Source organism: Phasianus colchicus, chromosome 3 (assembly GCF_987193195.1).
Source record: "Phasianus colchicus chromosome 3, bPhaCol1.hap1.1, whole genome shotgun sequence".
Lineage (NCBI taxonomy): Eukaryota > Metazoa > Chordata > Aves > Galliformes > Phasianidae > Phasianus > Phasianus colchicus.
Genome location: NC_143438.1, coordinates 38559363 through 38578528, shown reverse-complemented (window position 1 = coordinate 38578528; position 19166 = coordinate 38559363). Strand labels below are relative to the sequence as shown.

The 19166-nt window shown below is 36.3% G+C and overlaps 1 long non-coding RNA gene across 2 annotated transcripts in view; it reads right to left on the bottom strand.

The window, feature by feature from the left end:
• Window positions 1–18632, bottom strand: part of LOC116226527 (uncharacterized) — a 57612-nt gene extending 38980 nt beyond the window's left edge. Inside the window, exons 1-2 of one of the 2 annotated variants that reach the window (XR_004166340.2) lie at window positions 18483–18632; window positions 17831–18030 (exon numbers count right to left, since the gene is read on the bottom strand). This is a non-coding gene — a long non-coding RNA (uncharacterized LOC116226527). The remainder of the gene's footprint in view (window positions 1–17830; window positions 18031–18482) is intronic. The other variant, XR_016465540.1, reaches the window with a different exon arrangement.
• Between the last annotated feature and the right edge of the window lie 534 nt (window positions 18633–19166).

Below are 19166 nucleotides of genomic sequence, written 5' to 3'. Positions count from 1 at the left end.
TACAAAAAGGAGGGATCTCCAGAAAGAGATCCATCCTCAGTGGTAATCAGCCCTTAAGTAGGGCCTAAGAGGGGTGGCTTCATCTGTGCTTCCACAGTTGACTCAGTCCTTGTCTCAGGTGATCAATCATTGGTTCAGGCCATGACTCAACAGTTCCTATACACACTGTGATGAAAGAAGGAAGTACTCAGTTACAGTGCTCTCGCCAGGATCTAGTACTCTTCCATACTGTTCTGCAATAATAAAGGCTGTGGCAAAAGTAAAAAGTGCAGAAAAATATGTGAAACTGAAACAGGCTGCAAGTACTCTGAAAGAAAGATTACAACTCCAAGCAAATTAGAAAAGTGACCAAATAATTTTTTTTTTAAATAGGCATCGAAATAAGTGCTCAAGGGAATAATCCAACTCATACAAATAAAGAATGGCAAAAATGACCTAAAACGTAGGTCAGAGTTAATTATCATTATTATTACTGGCTAAGAACAGTCAAGAAGGCACCGTACAAAGCTGTCAACATCCCAGTCCATTTGGGGATCCCTAGGTAGGGAACAGTACAATCAACTGAGAAAAATGCAGGGAAAGTTCAGAGATCTTAGAAATCTATCATATGAGAAAAGACAAGTAGGAATGCAGAAGACTTTCAGATTACGTGTGCTTTGATAAGTTGACATATCTATTTTCAAAGACAATAACCATTATTATGATTGCTTGTTCTAGCTTGATTGCTAGTAACATGGCAGTTACATCATACATGACTGCTTTAGTAAGTACAAGTCACTAATTCTCTTGGACACAATACTAACATTCAATTTCAAGGTGCTCAAACTATGAAACTAAATGAATAGCATAGGAAAAGCTAAGCACTCTGTCAAAAATGCTCTAAATAAAGCATGTATTTCCTACAGGCATTTTGACAGTGATACATTGACAGAGCAGGACATACCTTGTAGTCAGTATAGACAAGCGTAAAGTTCATTCATTTTCATTGTATTGGATATGGAGAGATAATTTCAAAAAATAAAAATAAAAAGGCTTTGGGAAAACTCCTCCCAACCCCTTCCAATGCTGCACCTTTGGTTTATGTAGTTCAGGAGTCTAAAAACATTACATTCCTATGTTAATTTATTAGCACACTATATCAAATGGAATCTAGGACCATACTAGCTTCTTCCTCCCATAGATGCCATGTAGGTAAAACAAGCCAACTAACATGAACAACTCCATATGATTACAACAACTTTTTTTGTATCAGGAAAATGATTTAGTCCTTATTTGCTGTTGTTCTATCCTTAAATTTTCAAAGTTTTCACCCAATAACTGTGATAAGTTATCAATTATGGAGCTTCATATCCAGTCCAAGACTCACCTAAGGGACAGTCTGCTTTGGAAATACATAATGTTAAAATGCATTAAATCTGCACATTCTAAGGTATTTACACAAATACATACATTTCTTTGCTACTTTTAAATTGATTTCTGAAAAATGCTAATATATTGTGCTGAAGACTAATGTTTTACACAGAGATTCGTCCCACCCCACTCTACAGTTAGGTTGTAGCAAGATCGTATTTCTGTAAATAGCTTTGACTCTATGCATTAGAGAAATGCTATATGCAAAAGAAATCCAACATTCTCTTGTACATTTTAAGAGAAGTAAAACAATGTTTAAGATTGACTGAAAGTATTTATTTAGAGACTATAACAGAAAAGATCAGCTAAATTTTAAAACAACTTTTAAAATCAGATTGTTGAACAGATTGTGAGAACAATACACATAAATATCAAAGATGAAAAGATGATGTTCATCCCATTTAAAATACAGCCAAGTTTTCTATTTTGAAGTCTGGAAAATGATTTCTTAATAGTCAAAATGAATCCTTATGTCATCAACTGATGTTAACTGAAGGGAGCACAGGCATTTTGTAAGGTACACTGTTAAAAGGATAACCAATTCTCCTCCTAAAGTAACTAGCTGTCTTCCTCCTCCTTGCATTTCTCATGCCCTGTACTAATCTAAGAATGATTACAAGTAATTTAATGAAATAGGCAATAACCTCCACCCATAGAGAAACTGTTTTGACTTTGTACAGTTATATTTTCCAAGCAAACCCGTGGACTACATACTGAAGTACAGTGCAAAACAGCCTTAGCAAAAGCATTTGAGTGGGAACAGAACAACTAGACTCTTAGCACAGCTAATCATGTTTTCTATCAACTAAAGCAAAAAAAAATTGACAAGTTTCTTTTTTATAACTCCCTAAATTTCCAGTCCCTAAAATTTCCATTGCAGGTCTACAGCAACTGGAATTCAGTAGTACTGAGCGCCCATTGATGTGGAGATGTAGAAGTCATTCTGTGATCATGCATAAATCGTAGAATCATAGGGACCTTTGGAGATAATCTAGTCCAACATCCAGCTAAAGCAGGTTCCCTATAGTAGGACGCACAGGAAAACTTCCATGTAGTATTTGAATATCTCCAGAGAAAGAGACTGCGCTATCTCTCCAGGCAGTCTGTACTGGTGCTCTGTCACTCATACATTGAAGAAGATTTTCCTTATGTTTGAATGGAACTTTCATGTTCCAATTCATGCCTATTATATCCCTTGTTACATCACTCGGCACCACTGAAAAGAGACTGGCCCCATCTACTTGACTCTTGCCCTTTAGGTGTTTATAAGCATTGCTAAGATCTCCCCTCAGTTTTCTCCAGGCTGAACAGCCTTTCCTCATACAGGAGATGCTCTAAGCCTCTAATTGTTTTAGTGGCCCTTCTTTGGACAACCTCTAGAAGTTCCCTGTTTTTCTTGAACCGAGGAGGTCAGAACTGGACACATTACTCCAGATGAAGCCTCACCAAGGCAGAGCAGAAGGGAAGGATCACCTCTCTCAGTGTGCTGGCTACACTCTTTTTAATACACCCCTGGATACTATTGGCTTTCTTGGCTACAAGGGCACAGTGCTGGCTCCTGACCAAATCTGGAAGAGAAGGATCTGTGTAACCTTGTAGTGCTCTTTCCAAGGCCTCTGACAGCTGTAATCTCGTAACTCTTTCTTTGACCACCTTTCCCACATCTCTGCTGCTTACATATATTGTGGAATAATTGATGAAGTGAGAAGACTGCACCTTTTTTCAATACAAAGTTCCAAACCCTACTTAAGACTACTCATACAGCAGTGTCGATTCAGAACTGGTCTGCCCAGCAGCAACTGAGGTATAAATATGTTTTGCTTTGCCAACTTCACAGTGGTTGGAATTATTGCAAGCCAGAAGGTAATCAGTGAGGACCCTGAAGTCTCAAACAGCTGCAGCTGTTTGCTGAGGAAATGCAAACAAAATCACAGATGATCTTCCAGACTATATCCATCCTAGTAAATTAAAACTGCTAGGAACATGCCAGCCTTGAAGCTAACTGACAAGGATCAGTCTGTGTTGTTGCTGATAATCAGACTCTCTGCATTCCAAAAACCACTGGGAATGAGCCTTGAAACTACACACAGGTAATGTTTCAGAGGGATGCACTCCAGTACCCAGTAGCCTTCCTAGAGAATTCTTAAATCAAAAGAACAGATTCAGTACCATTCCTGTATTGTAAATATTCAGTTTGCAGATGCATGGGTTGGTGTCCTGACTGTGCTAGGTGTGAGTTGCCATTTTATTTTCCTCACACTGTTAAGACATCAAGGTGAAAGATTTCTGCCAATATCATATCTTGACATCCTATATATAGGATTTTTTTGAATGTATTGTAATGTATGTTTCCTTCTTAAGCTTGTAAATACTAATTTTGAAGCCATAAAATAAAATTTTATTCAACTTCCTAAAAAATAAGCAAACTAAAATTTGCCACTTAAGACAAACTTCAATCTGTCAGATATTCTTTACCTACTCTTTTATTCCTAGCTCAACTTTATTTGTACTTATAAGAATACTTGGATCAAGTGACGATACATCAAACAAGTTAGAGAAGCCAAAAACAGGTCGAAGGACTAGTATTGTTTTCCCTTCAGTGGAGCTATAGCAGAAGCTACCCACCTTACCCACCTGGTATCACAGAGCTCTCCTTGGAACCTAATTAAAGAAAGGCCACAAACTCTAAATCTAGAGGGATACGTTCATGAATTTTCTGACTGTAGTTCAAAAAGAAAAAAATCCACAGACTGTATTTTAATGGTCAGCCAAAGTGAATCTCTGATGCTTAGTACACCTATACTTTTTCCATGGTCCAGATTGTGAGCAGCTTACTGAGTAACACCTGTATTTATGCCAACAGTTTTTAAGTGACAGCAAGGTTTGGCAGTCAGGCAGCTGAAACAGATGCTCTAATGCAATTTTTGGACAGAGAATATAAAAATATGACAATTCAGAATCCTGACAGTGAAGAAATCATGCTCAGAAATGACTTATCTGATCTTCAGAGTACACAGAGCAGGAAGATTCCAGGTTTGAAAGATAGGCATCCCTACATTTACCCAGGTGCAAACAGATCAGCCATAGCCACATGCTGTATCTGCTGATTTTTTCCAATTCCACCAACTGTGCAGGTTTCCTAGCTACACTCTCTTCATTAGTGAAAATAAAGCCTATTTAAAGTATACTTAGATCACACCAAAGCCTCAATACGTTCCACCACCACAGAAAATCATTAGAATATTCTATCATACCTGTATTCTTCTAAGGAAGACAAATCTTGCTTATTTATTTATTTTAGCTGCTCTGCATTGCAACAAAGTGCATTGTTGCATTCTGTACAATACATACTCCTGCGTGTGTTAAGCAAGACACTTAAAGTACAGGTCAGCTATAAAAATAAGCTATTAGAGTGTTCCTGCATTTTAGATTTGTATGTACCCAAGTACAGCAATATATTCTTTGCATTTTATATTGGACAGAAGACAAATGTTGTTGTGTGGACTTCTTTTCAACTGGGCTTTATTTTTTTGTTTGTTTGTTAATTCCCACCAAGGCAAAAGATACCATCAGTACTATTGCTTCTTTTTGCTATCAGAAAGGTTTTCAGAAGTTTTGTGATGCTAATGCTATTCTCCATGCTCCAGAGGTTAACTTCAATTTGGAGGAAAATGCCTTGGAATATTTCAGTGTGAGCAGCTTCCGTTACTACTACTTCAGAGTAAGTAGCATCCTTTTTCTTACCTGTAGAACAGAAATTATCATCCTGCTTTGGCCCATTTCACCCAAGGGTCTCTTCCAAAACTCCTGTTTAGGAAGGGCAAACTTTCCAGTTTCCATAGAGAACTATAAAGAATATTTCTAGATCATCTTCTCTATTGATGCTTCCACCTTCACAAAGATGTAATGTTTAGATTCACAGCAGAAAACTTACAGCTGAAAGGACTAGCTTTAATATTTCAAAGCATGAATTGTTTGTTTTTGAAACACAGAGCAATATTCAGCCAAATATGAAACCATCCTACTATTGTAAAAATTGGCATCTTAGTGAAATCTTATCCCACTAAAGTCATTGACAAAGTTCTTGCCTTAACCATAGCTCCCAGGTTTTTGCTTAAACTGCAACAAATTAAATACAACTCTCCATTATGCAGCATAAGTGAGACACAGGATGAAGCACATAGGTTTGCTTTAGGGAGAGGTTTGGTGGTTTCATTAACTCAGGATCATAACAATGATTCTGTATATGGTAGAGTTCACACATCACTGCCTCTGCACAGCTGCAAGGGTAATGAACCACAGCAAAGGAACAAGCCTCTGGGAAAAGAGGAAGATTTTACAGATGAAAACGAGCTCATCACAACACTGCACCTTGCCAGTCTTTCCTCCCATTTACCTTAGAGATACTAGAGATACCTTGTTAAAAATACATGCACAGAAGATTTATCTTTTTACAATGAACTAAAATAAAATGCCACTTTTTTTCTAGAAAGACATCAATATAGATTTACACTTGCTAAATGTTAAACAAGTTCCCATCAGAACCAACAGAAATAGTCACTAGTAATGCTAGTGAGTTTTATATCAAAACCAATGGATGTTCCTGTCATTATATGTTATCACCTTATATCTGGAGAGCTACATTAATGCATTTACAATACAAGTATAATTACTTGTTAAACTTGCTTATCTTCAAAATCCCTTTAAAACGGTATGAATTACAATTTCATTTATTTGCTTTATATTTTCTCTCTTCCATATTTTTTATAATTATTCATTTACTTTAAGCTATTTAATTAAAAATTATACAGGAATTGTAACACATCTGTATATTATCATGTTTACCAGTAGCTCTGCTTGAAAAAAAAAAAAAAGGGTGTCGATTTCACTATACATCATTTCTATCCTGTCTCTCAGGAATAGGCAGCAATTTCATTCATTGCTGCCTGCCCCTCAAAAACTAGCTTGATAATAACCCCACTCTGTTAGAGACAGAATGGAAGAATTAGCAATTCAGCTGCATGGCTTCATTGCAATTGTTGCCCCTCTGGGGACTCTTACATCCACACCCTTAGCATAGCTCAAGAAAAAAGTGAGCATCCAGCAGAACAAATTTTTGCAGAGGTACTGGTATCATCAGCAAAGCTAGTGCTGTAGCTGAAATCATTTCAGCACTGTGACAGGCTCTGGTTTCTTGAGGAGTTTTGGGGTCATTTTTGTGTGCATGTTTGTTGCTTTTGTGTTGATTTTTTAATAACAGATTATCACTAAAGAAGAAAAACTGCAGGATAGCAAAAAAAAACGTTGTCAAATATCAGACATCAAATAAGAATTGCTTTAACCATCTCTGAGATACCTCATGGGCTACCTAAGATGGAACGGTAACAGGCCCAATGGATTGCAGCCACGGGAAACTCATGCCAAAACAGAGGAATGCCAGAAATAAGTGCAGACTACCTGCAGAGAAAAGTACCCAGACTCCTACAATGCCACACTACTATGGTTAGGAGGTACTGAATCTTTTGATTGTTTATTTCTTTTTTTCTTAAAGCTTGAATCAGTGATGAAAATTATCCCAATTATTACTAATTACAAAATTAATAAGCCAATTTTGCTTCCAGTAAAAGGCAGTATAGATCTCTCTATACATATAGCCTATATATAGATAGCTCTCTCTCTATGTGTGTGTGTATATATATATATATATATAAATAGCCTACACATCTACCTACCAGCTAAGTGCTAGTCCTGTACTATTTAGACAACTTTTAAAACACGAGACAATTTTGGTTGCATTTCCTATCCATTTTTCATTACCACCATTATCAAGTACAAGGCACCTGACTTCTACTTATGCTCCACTTAAATTAAAAGGAACAAAAAGTACTGAGTTAAGGATAAGTATAAGAGAGACACAGGGCTCTTAAACTATGATTTTTATCATCTGAATACATAGAAAAGTCACGTCAAACATCTGGAAATGGATAGAAGCAAACTGCCATTTTTAACATGGTACTCTACTGATGAATACAGAATTATATACAGGATTTATACGTCATATAAAAAAACGGGGAAGAAGCAATCAATCTTATTTCATACATTTTGGGGGGGATAGGAACTGTTTCACACAATCCTTAAGTCCCTGATACCACATTTCTTTATTTATTTTTAGTATCATAACATGAGTTTGTGTATGAATGCTCATTTGTTTCAAATATATTCAAAATGCCAACATAGAAAGATATTAACATGCAGGTACCTAGAAATTTACGTGAGATGAAAAGCCATCATCACACCTCTCAGAAACTGCATTTTCACTTGACATTCTGGGCTTAGATTTTTCATTTTGGTTTAGAAATATGATACTGTAACTATAATATAAAAATAATGAAAGCATCTGAAACTTGAAAGCAGAATAGTATTTACAGTAAGAACCAAAACCTAAACATTGTATTTTGCTTTTATATAAAACGTTTGGTTCTGAAGTCTAGATGCATACATTTTAGCAAAACACTGGAAATGACACATAGCTATTGAGTGGTTTTGTGGGCCTACATGTAAACTGCTGGGAGGGATTCACCGCACTCTGCCACTTAAAATTTAATGGCTTGATCTGAACAAGAAATGTAGCTGTGTACTAAGTACTTAGGAATCTGTTTTAAGCCATCGTGAGCGTGACCAAATTCTGTTTGCAACTATTAGGTATTAAGACTGCATTTGGACTCTATTCGTTCCCTAGGGATCACTATGGGGTTTACTTTTGTTTTAGAAACAATTCCTTCCTCTCCCTTGGTGGTACCTAAGATGTATTCACAAAAGAAGACACATCACATAGGGATACCGAAAGCTCTGTCACAAACGCGAGAAGTTCTGAGAATTCTACACAGAAATATTTCCTGAATATTTCCTAAAGTCATTATCACACAAATAAGATTTTGGTTGGTTCCTTTAAAGAAATGTAATTCACTCCATCCTCTTCATTTCAGCACCACACTGAGCCCTATAGAAAGTATTTAATGTTACAGAATATCAAGTCATCACTGTATCAAAATTTATATTCTAGGTAATATCTAGAAGCAAAGTTGCAATAACAGGCCTGAGGAGATGAAGCAACTATAATGAAAACATGGAACTGTAAAAACTGGAGTCTTTTTTTTTTTTTTTTTATCTTGGATGAAGAAATCCTACCTTTGTCACAGGCAGGGGGGTAACAGGAGGTAAAGTACTTTACACTAGCTAAATTTAGTGCCAGATTCAGAAGTCATGAAGATAATACTGCTGTAACTGAAAAGATGAAAGTCTCATATTCATACCCCACAACACTAATGTTCAACATTACAGCTGATTTAACTTTAAATATATTTTTATCCTTATCACACCTTAGTATAGCCTTGCTGTAGTCACTCTCCTTTTAATAAAATATATATAAAGAAGCCCTTCACCACCACTGCTTCTAAAAGAATTATCAGTGATTAAAAAAACAAGCTTTGAAAATTGAATTTGCATGATAACAGCTGGCTGAGTGTCTAAAAAGATTACTTTAGTAACTTCAACTATGAAGATAACTGTCATTTGTCAAGCCTACAGTGTTAAAAATCAAAAGATAAGATTATAAAGAAAATGCGGAAGATACTTAATATTTTAAGAACTATTTGTTAACACGACTTAAAAACTTTGCATCAGGATAAAACTGCAGCATAGCTGGAAATAAACACCAAAACCAAGCACAAGCAATAACAAACTCTGGCTTGGGAAATGTTTCATTTAGAGTGATGCTGTGGCCACTTTTGGAAAGCCACCACAAGGATTAAATGTTAAAGTCAGAGAATAAGAGAGAGCTTGAGTTGCAGCTGTGTTGGAACGGGCTACAGAAACCAAATGGGGGCAGCTGCAAAGGGATACTTCCTAGGAAAAAAAAAAAAATGCATTACAACAGTGTCTCAGGCTTTTCCAAGTTCAGAAGCAATGTTGGCATTATGGTTGGGGAAGAGAAAGGACAAGATCCCCAAGCTGCCCTAGGTCTGGAAAAAAGCAGCCAAGCCAAGTGTGGGCAACAAAGGCACCTAACCTTTTAGCATTAGTTTTAGAATATGTGTTAAGACAAAGAGGAAAGCTGCCATTACTCTAAGACTGAGGGAAACTTTTTTTTCTTGTGCACTGAGGCATGAGCTGAGGGCGCTCTTGAATTTAAGTTGAGGTTACTGTGTTCCACTAGTTGGAGCTCAACTCTTCTAGCTGTATTATGAAGATAGCCCAGTCATCTCTGAGTTAGTGAACTTGACTTCCTCCTCCATTCTTTCAAATCAATGTTCAGCTCTCAACAACAACAGATTCACTAGCCATTTGATTTCACATTCATCCATTTTGCATTTCTAGCTGTTAAATTCATTGCCTACAGTCATTTCATTTGTTTTAAATAAATTTTGTCCTATGAAAGAAATTGAACAAGGATTAGAAAGCCCTATTTGTGCTTTGTGGTTACATTCTCATTTTACTTACAGTGGCATCAATCTGGTATGCTAGGCGATACAGAGTTTATAAAAACTATTATCTCCTGAATCATAGTAAATGACAAGGTGTTTCCAACAGTTCTTAAATCAACTTTTCTCTTCCCAAGAGACATCTTAATCTTTATAATTATCACACCACATATTAATTGGTTTGCTATCATTAAGAGACAGTACTACTGGAAGACCTCCAGGCATTACTACTATAAGAGCAATTGTGCTTGTTACTGCCTGCCTCTTTCAGACACCATGATTTCCTTTTGCCTGTTCTAGAGGTTCATCTCACTCTGAGCTCAATGCTACAAAAGAAAGTCCCTCATGGTAACCATGGGAACTGAACTGAGAATGTGATCTGCAAAATGAATGCTCAACCAATGTTTTTAATGTATAGTGATGTTTTAAGGATCCACACTTACGAATACAAAGGTTTTTACAGAATAGAACTTTTCTTATCTTAAAAAGAAAGTAAAGATCAATTGGTGAAAATATTAATTCTGCATTTCAAGCAGGGATTCATAGTTCTGCTTAAAAAAAAAACCTGCCCTTTGCAGTAAATAAATGCAGTAATAAAAAAATAAAACCATCTATCAAACACATACATTCTTATTCATCCCATGATTTTAAGCAATGCACTCATAAATCTGAAAATTCTCATTCTGCGTAACCCACAGGCTGTTAATCTTGTTCCAGCCAAACTATCTATGCTTCAAGTTTCTTTGCATGTTAACCCGCATTAAGTAGTTAAATACTTTCTTGCTGAGCCATTTCATAGATTCAAGTTTGTTAGACAGATTTCCCAGGCAGTAGTACAGAAAATCTTCATGTTACTAATTATGTCATAGTGAGATGACAGTCATGACAAATTCATCTTTGATCATTACAAAGCCCACTGAGTAGACACCACTGAACTGGATATTTAAGAAAAACACTATCCCATCTGAGATCTCTTCCATATTTTTATTTGAATAAAACATCTAAATGACAATTTTTCCCATGCTAATTAGTAAATATGTCTAGAACTTAAAAATGAAAAGAGTTTGCTTTTTTCTTTTAAAACCATTTTTGTTCGATTCAGTTTTTATGAGAAATATTCAAGACTGCTAACTAGGCTGCATTTTAATGGCTTAACTCATTCAACACTCAAGTCAAAACAGCAGTCAAATTTCCAATCTAAGGGATTATTATTATAATTCTTCTGCTTAAGGCTCTAGTAATAGATCTGTCATTCTTTGAACAAACATTATATAGATGTCTTCACTTGATACATTCTACCTATGTGCTGGTGAACTCTGAGGTCAGTTAGGCAAATTTTGATTTTATCTGATTCCTTTCTGTTCTCCAATGGATGTCTAACTTAGAAAACACTTCCAGTCAGTTTGCAGGAAGAGTTAATAGGGTTAGCTTTCAGAAAGTAATGCCAACTGAGTCTGTAACAAACACCCAGGTCAAAGCTGTTTGACTTCTTTATTAAATGTGTTCCTCTCCCCACCCAGAGTCATATATTTCTCCACTAATGCTGTTACCAACCTTTTCTCTTGACCAGACGTCCTTTGGTTTTCTATTTTCAATTCATTCAGGAATGATCAGATTTTTTTTCAGGATAGGAATTCTCCAAGCACCTTCACTACCCATACTCAGCATTTGGATATCCAAAGACAGGCTCTCAAAAATCTTGGGGCCCAAAGTAGCTTGAAAGAACGACATGCTCCTATGAATTACACAGCAAATCTCAACAGTAAATAGTCAGCTCTCTTAGACTTTTTTCCTATAACAACCTGTATAGGAACTGTTAGGTCATGGCCCAAATAAGTGATTGAGCACTTGTTGAAGGAGCTTAGGCAGCCTTAGGAACACAGGTGGAGACAAATCACTTGTGGCCCAGTAAGGTCCACACCTTTCAAACCTCACTTAAGTGCTGGCAGCTGGAAGAGAAGCATCTCCTCCTGGAGATTGCCTTCTTTGGAGTGTTTAGCAAGCTCTGATCCTCAGAAGGGGGTAAGTTATTCCTTCTTTATTACAGGATTGTGACCACTGCCTTTCTTGAGGGATCCAAAACTGGTTTAAAGCCACTACATCTGCTGCTTCCTACTCTTAAATTAGTAGTGAAAAAAAATAGTTATTTGACTGCTGTAGATCTGAAGTGTTTTCGATGTGTTTTTTTTTTTCCCCTTGTGTCACAGAACTATTTATACTTCATGTATTTCTTCTGCTCACAACAATTCACCTCCAAGCAAAACTTGAGATGACCCATGAGAACAGTTTACAACCAAACACAAGGTCAGCAACAAAAGATCTTGATTGCAAAGCAGCACTTTCAGGGAATAATATTTATCCCATTTGTCTCTTGTTTATTACCATCATTTAAGCCATTTTCATTTGTGAGATATTCTCCAAAGGAACATTTTTCCTCCATGCAGTATTGCAAATTCAACATCTGCTGCTCTCATTGCAACTGCATTCTCTCCTGCGTGCTAGGTGCCATCACTTGTTATCATCAGCTGTTTCAAGCAACTTCACAATGAAAACTACAGGTTTTATATATGTTTTAGATCTATTAGCTTAGCGCATATGTCACCAGAATATTTCTAAAATGATGTAGCTGAAAGTTTTTAAGTTCATTTAGTAATCAAGTTTCAATTACCTTCATACCTACTAAGTAGTAGATTTTGAAAGATTTCTACTACTACCCTTTGACAAACTAATCCAGCATTCAAGCTCCAAAGTCTATTTGCAGTATCTCCTACTTAAAATATCCCTCAGAACAGAGATCTGTTGAAATTTGATATGTATGACAACATTAATAACATTTCTACATAATTTGATCCTAACTATTAAATATGTGTTTTTTTCCAAAGATATGCAGAACTGACAACACAGAGGACTGAAGCTGAGTTTCTAAATATACAATTCAGTGATCCAGTGTCAAAACATACCAGCTTCCTCTACACAAAGTAAAAAGAATTTATTGTTTCTGCAAGGCTGGTAGAAGTAATATTGTATGTGGCTTTGTTTCTATTTTACTTTTTAAGATAGGTAGCATAGTTAGAAGGGACAAACGAGTTTTTGAGCACATGAGATCTTGAAGAAACACAAGCAACTAAGTCCAAAATTGAAAATGAACATGATACCTCCTATTTTCATTCAAGTTACAGTTAAGCCATCTTAGAGAAAAGCAGATTGGTTGCAAAGAGTAAAAAGAACACTGGCATGCCATGGTTGGTTAAATTCTAAAAGATACCATGGGACACATAAAAGAAGTAAAGATTTATACAGTGTCACATTACTCAGCGTTCAATAGAATCATGAATTTCAGGTCCTGTTCTTGTTTTTCGGATGGCATTCAACCTTTGAGGGTCAAGCACAACAGTCCACAGATCTGTTATGGTAATTTTTTCTGTGCATGAGGCTTTAATCAGGTCCTAAATCATTCAAACCACCTTTTTTTTTTTTTTAATAATTAAAAAAACTTGAAATTCCAAGAACAGCAAATGTTAGATTCAGTGACTGGTTGAGTTTTCTGAGAATACACTTTTGAGTTTTGATTGAATAGTTATAATGTTCATTACTTCTCTATAGTGTTTCAAAATAAATTTCCAAAAAATCATGATTTTCTGCCTTATTATCAGGAAAACAGCTGCAGTATTTCTGAAAAGTAAATTACCCTTTAAAAAATTAAGCAATAATGCCATAACATGAAGCTTCTTTAAATATTCTTTTAAGTACAAAAACTCTACCAAGATGATGAGAACCATCTAAATGATCACTACTGGAGAGACAAGAGAGCTAAATTTTCATGGGCTGTGTGCTACTGTGTTTCAGGTCCACAGTAGAGAATTTTGAAGCATATGGCGTGTGTTCTTTGCTAGTTAGTAACAATAAAATTAGCCTGAAAACTTTGCAAATCAACAGGAACTAACCCTGTCACTTCCAACAGGACAAATAAACTCTTTCCCCTATCCCAGAAACAAATGAGAGGAAAGAAAAATTTTCACTTCATGGACAGCTTCTCAAAAGAAAAGAATGGTGGGAAATGGCTAGGCCTTGACTATAGGAACAGTAGTGGAGAAAAGATAGAAAGAAAAAAGAAAAAAACAAGGGGAGGGGGAAGGGGGGAAGAATAAAAAGCCTTCCCAAGTCAGTGCTCCATTCACCTTTCTCTCAGAGGGATTTGTACCTCAATTAGATTAAAACCTTGGCAGCTAGCCTTCCATCAAACATTCCAGAAGTTAAACTTCATAAAAGTTCACGGTGCCAGACCATCTCTAAAATGAATAAGTCTTGCCCTAGCTGTGTGTTTTAGATAAGGTACTACATAATGTTTTTAATTCCTCCATCCTTCTTGCACTGACCAGTAAATAATATAGCTCAAAAAAAAATTATCCTTGCATCATTATAATCCTGTAATTTGTCTGGAGATGTGGTTAGTAAAACAGCACAAAAAATTAACAGAGATATTAATTATAAACTGCAATATCAGTCACATGACTGCATTTGTTCACTGCTTTTGAGTTTTACCACTGTTTACAAACCAGAAGGACAGCTTTTCATTTTCCAAAAAAAGCAAAGGTATTTGTGTGAAAATTAAACTGCAGTCTTTTAGCAGATGTCATGCAGTTTGATATACCCTCATCATAAAGACAACAGAGTAAATGATTGTATACAAATGGTTCTCATACTGCTAAGAGTCTGCAGAAAAATGTGCACACACCAAATGATTCAGCACATTTGTTGCCAGCTTTTTAAATGGCTTTACATAATTTACTGATATTTAAATACAGTAATGCTCTGATGCCTAGAAACCTGTTTGAATATTTTCTTTTTCACAAAGAAAGCAAATCCCTGAAACAGAGCAGCTTCATTTGTCTTTGTTCTTATCGCATTTAGAAATTAGACACGGAAATGTCTCAGAATGCATCCACTTTGTCTCAAGCAGAAATGACTCCTGCATTGTATAACTACAAAAATCGTAACCACAGCATTTTCTTCAACATAAATAATGAAGTTGGAAAGGGAAAAGGCCTTGCACCAAAAAGAATTGCTGAAGATGATCATAACTGAGATATTTACGGTTTCAGATTTTCCTCAAACCCCAAACCTGCCTTTTTTCTTACGCTCGAGTCAGTTGAGTAATTCTGATCTCCTATCAAATGGTGTCAAACATATGATTCTTCTGAAAGATACTATTTGCATAAGTCCATTTATGTACTTGAGCTTCTCTTCCCAAGAAGCAATTCAGCTCTGTGCTGTGATGGCTTTTTAAGGGGAAATCTGAACACTAAGAAAACTTGGGGCAGGAAAACACATTCTAACATCCAGTTTATAACTCCAGATAGCTCACAGCTCTAATTCTGAGGTACTTGAAATAGGTAAATGACTCTATGTTTGATCCTATTTTAGAAGGAGAAGCAATGTCTCTGCCCATCTCAGAAAAAGACATTGACAACTTCAGAAAGTTTCTCAGTATAAACTGTCCCCAGCTTGACAAATGACATTTCAAGCTATATTTCCACAGAACATGGCCTATTGTGATGTACTAGGATCCCCACATACATGTTTTGTAGTTTACCTCTGTAGTGTCCTCCTCAGGACAATGGGCTCAAGCTGTTGGCCATGCTTACACAGCTGCCGCTGCTACAGAAGTGGATAGGGAGTGCACAGAAGTAGGCAGTACAGTACGCCCAGGCTGCAGCCTGGATCTAGTGTTATTGAAACAATTCAACTCTCTGTAACTTCATTTAAATTATGAGTATCAGTTCTACACAATTTTTCTTATTTCTTTTCCCTCAGCTTTTTAGGGCACCACACACATCTGTTCCCTCAGCTTCTGGGCTTTGACTTCATAGTGCTTTTCGTATAAATCTTAAAGTGAGTTTAATATTTTTCTGTACAGGGCCAGTGTTTAACAAGACTTGTCATAGGAATCTTGATCCAGAAAAGCCCTTAAGCATGTTTATAGCTTCAGTTTCTTGAGCTGGCTATTTTATCCTAATGAAACCAAACACATGCACGAAGTTAAAGATGTGTTCCAATGCTTTGCTATTTATCAGTGAGAATGTTTAGCAACTATGCAAAAAGGGAACACAACTTTGTAAAACTGATAACCCTGCTTTCAGTAAAAAACAAAAAAAAAAAAGTCATGTCCTCATATTTAATCCTTGGAGAATGTATGACTCTACTTGCCATATGAACATTTCCTTGAAGATACATTTCAGGACAAGTGCCATTCATAACCAACTGCACTATGAAAAATCAAGCCACAGATTTCTTTAGGTAGCTCCTCATAGTCACTTTCTTTTTGGTAAAGAAATATATAGGAGGACCCAATGAATCCACTTCAATGAAATGTTCTGAAATCCGCTAGCCTCATGCCTCTGCCTCACTTTGAGCAGCAATTCTGTTCCACATCTCATTACACTAATAAAAGGGAAAATTCAGTTAACCAGAAAGTGCTGGAACTATTTAGACTTGCAAAGAAAATCACTTCAACTCCAAGAAAATTCATACAACAATGAAAGTGCTCAAAAATTGTTATAAAAGAGGCTTAGCAAAACAACAGAAACAAAACTAGACTTTGACATCAGAAGTAAAATGCTCGTAGTAGAAAAACAAATATTTAACCATTATACAGCATTTCTGTTTCTTATACTATTAGCCTTATTCTTCTTGTGAAAAAAACACTTATATGGAAATTATTAAGGAAGAACATAAGCCAACCAATCCTTTTCAGTAAAGATTAATATTTATTAGAAAGGCCTTTTTATGAAATTCTGGACATTGAACAGATGCACTGTGCCTGAAGTTGAAACAAAATAGATAAAAAATATGTAATTTGATACTACAGTTTAGAATGGAACACTTGGAAGTACAATAAGGAAAGAGAATGACTTCCTGAGGAAGCATTATCTTGTCTAATTATGAAAAGCACCAAATAATACTTAATTTCACAGATAACAGGCAACTAGATATATAACCATTGTATCTTCAGATAAAAAGATAATTTTGAAATATCCACAAACTGACAACACTTCTGTTTTCACCATAACTACACATGATAGATTCACGCTAATAAGGGGAAGATTACTTTAATAATTTTATTACAGAGAAAAATTTGCAGTTTTAAACTGTACAGTGACAACTCCACAAGACATCTGTAACACTTGCATGCTTTCTAGGAATAGCCAACTCAGATTCCAAGCCACTATCTTAATCAAGCAATAAATAGCATGTGATAACTTAAGATTCATTCTGCATAACTATACCAATGTGTCACAGCTTTGTTGTTGTTTTTTTTTTTTTTTTTTTACACATTCACCTCTCACAATTAACAGACCACTGTTCACTCTGTAGTGACTGTACTGACTGTGCTCACAAAGACGGAAACACACAGACTGAGACAACTAGGTAGGATCACATAAGTCATTGTAAACAGATTGGTTGAACTTCAATTAAAGAACACACTGTCTAGTAATTTCATATTTCCTTCCTTATCCCACTAATATGATACTTCTGTGGAAGATATCTGTGTAGATTTGAATATTCACTTGATGCAAATAGATTCAAATGGAGAGGAATATGCCACTGTGTCAAGCTGGAAGAAATGAGTATCGTTTTAAAAGGTAATCCAGTTACACTCATTTGCAGATGTCTTCACACTTACTGGTTTTGTAGAAAACAAAGGAAAGCAGAAAGCAGAGCAGAAATTCAATACAAAGCCCCAGGACCAATATTTCTGGGATCAAGAGGACAACAGCAGCAGTATCTACTTTGCTCTGCCAACAACAAGAGAAGGTAAAACTCAGAGAAGATGATCAAGTACAGTAGTCAAGCCCCCAGTGAGAATAAAATTGAGAGGCTAAACACAAATAGTTTCATGCCTTACACTTAGCTGCACTCTAGAAAATTCACAAACTTGCCTCAACTGCAGAGGTTGCTATCTCACTGGGATGGATTTAAAATTTCTTGTAGTGTTTTAAGATTATCATCGTTTTCTCTTTTCCCTTGCCTGAAAATTTCACCACTTTGTGAAACAGTATACATTCAGAGAAATTACAAGGAATCTATTTTGCTTGCTTTTTGTATGCTTTTGGGTTTTTTGTCTAAAATGCATAAGGCTCTGTAAAAAAAAAAAAAAAAATCACTTTGTCTCCCTGACACAGCTTTTAAAGTGATTACAGACACAAAAAAACTACTATAGAAAAATGTAGAAAATTGTATACTTTGATGAAAAGATGGAATATACTTTTAAGTCATTGTGCTTTAAAAGTACCACTCTAATTACCTGGGTTTTGGGAATTATGCCAGTTCTAGCTAGAAAAAGCACTTTTATCTAGCCATCAGCTACAAAGGAGGCAAATAAATTGCATGAATTATTGAGCTTTTAGAGTTTGGAATGTTTGAGACCAAGTTAAAAGAAACACATGCCTGTGATTACATAGCAGCCTCTACTCTAGAAGTGAAAATAGAAGCACAGAAACCATGAGTAGTATAACAAAACTAAGGATACAAAATATCTAGTAACATAAATTTAAGGAATGGTGAAATCATGCAACTGAAATGCCCACTTACATCACCTGAATTTCCAGTCTGATTAGTGGTTACTCTGTGCACTTCTGCGAGAATATTCTAATACAAGCCATTCTAATTATGTTGCAAGCATTTGAACAACAGACTGAAAAATCAGATACTATGTTCCTATACTCCACTGAGTTTGAGGGGTTTGTGCTGTCATAGGACATCTTTTGCTTTCTAGAACTGTGTATCACAGAATCAGAATCACCAAGGTTGGAAAAGACCTACAAGATCATCCAGTCCAACCATCCACCTATCACCAATAGCTCTCACTAAACTATGTCCCTCAACACAACATCCAAATGTTCCTTGGACACCTCCAGGGTTGGTGACTCCACCACCTCCGTTGGCAGTCCACCTGACCACTCTTTCAGAGTAGTATTTCCTAACATCCAACGTGAATCTCCCCTGGTGCAGCTTGAAGCCATTAAGCTTGTCACCTAGCTTGAGATCTGCCGATGGGTATCACCTGTCTCAAAGGGGGAAATGGATCCTCGCGGGAAATGGAGCTGGCAGGACTTGTAGAGAGGGCTTTAAACTAGATACAAAGGGGTAAGGGAACAAAACCAGGCCCACTAGAGATGATCCTGGGGGGGTGGTAATGAGACTAGGGGTGAGGCAAGGGGCTCAGCTGAAGTGCATCTATAGCAACACATGCAGCATAGGCAACAAGAAGAGTTG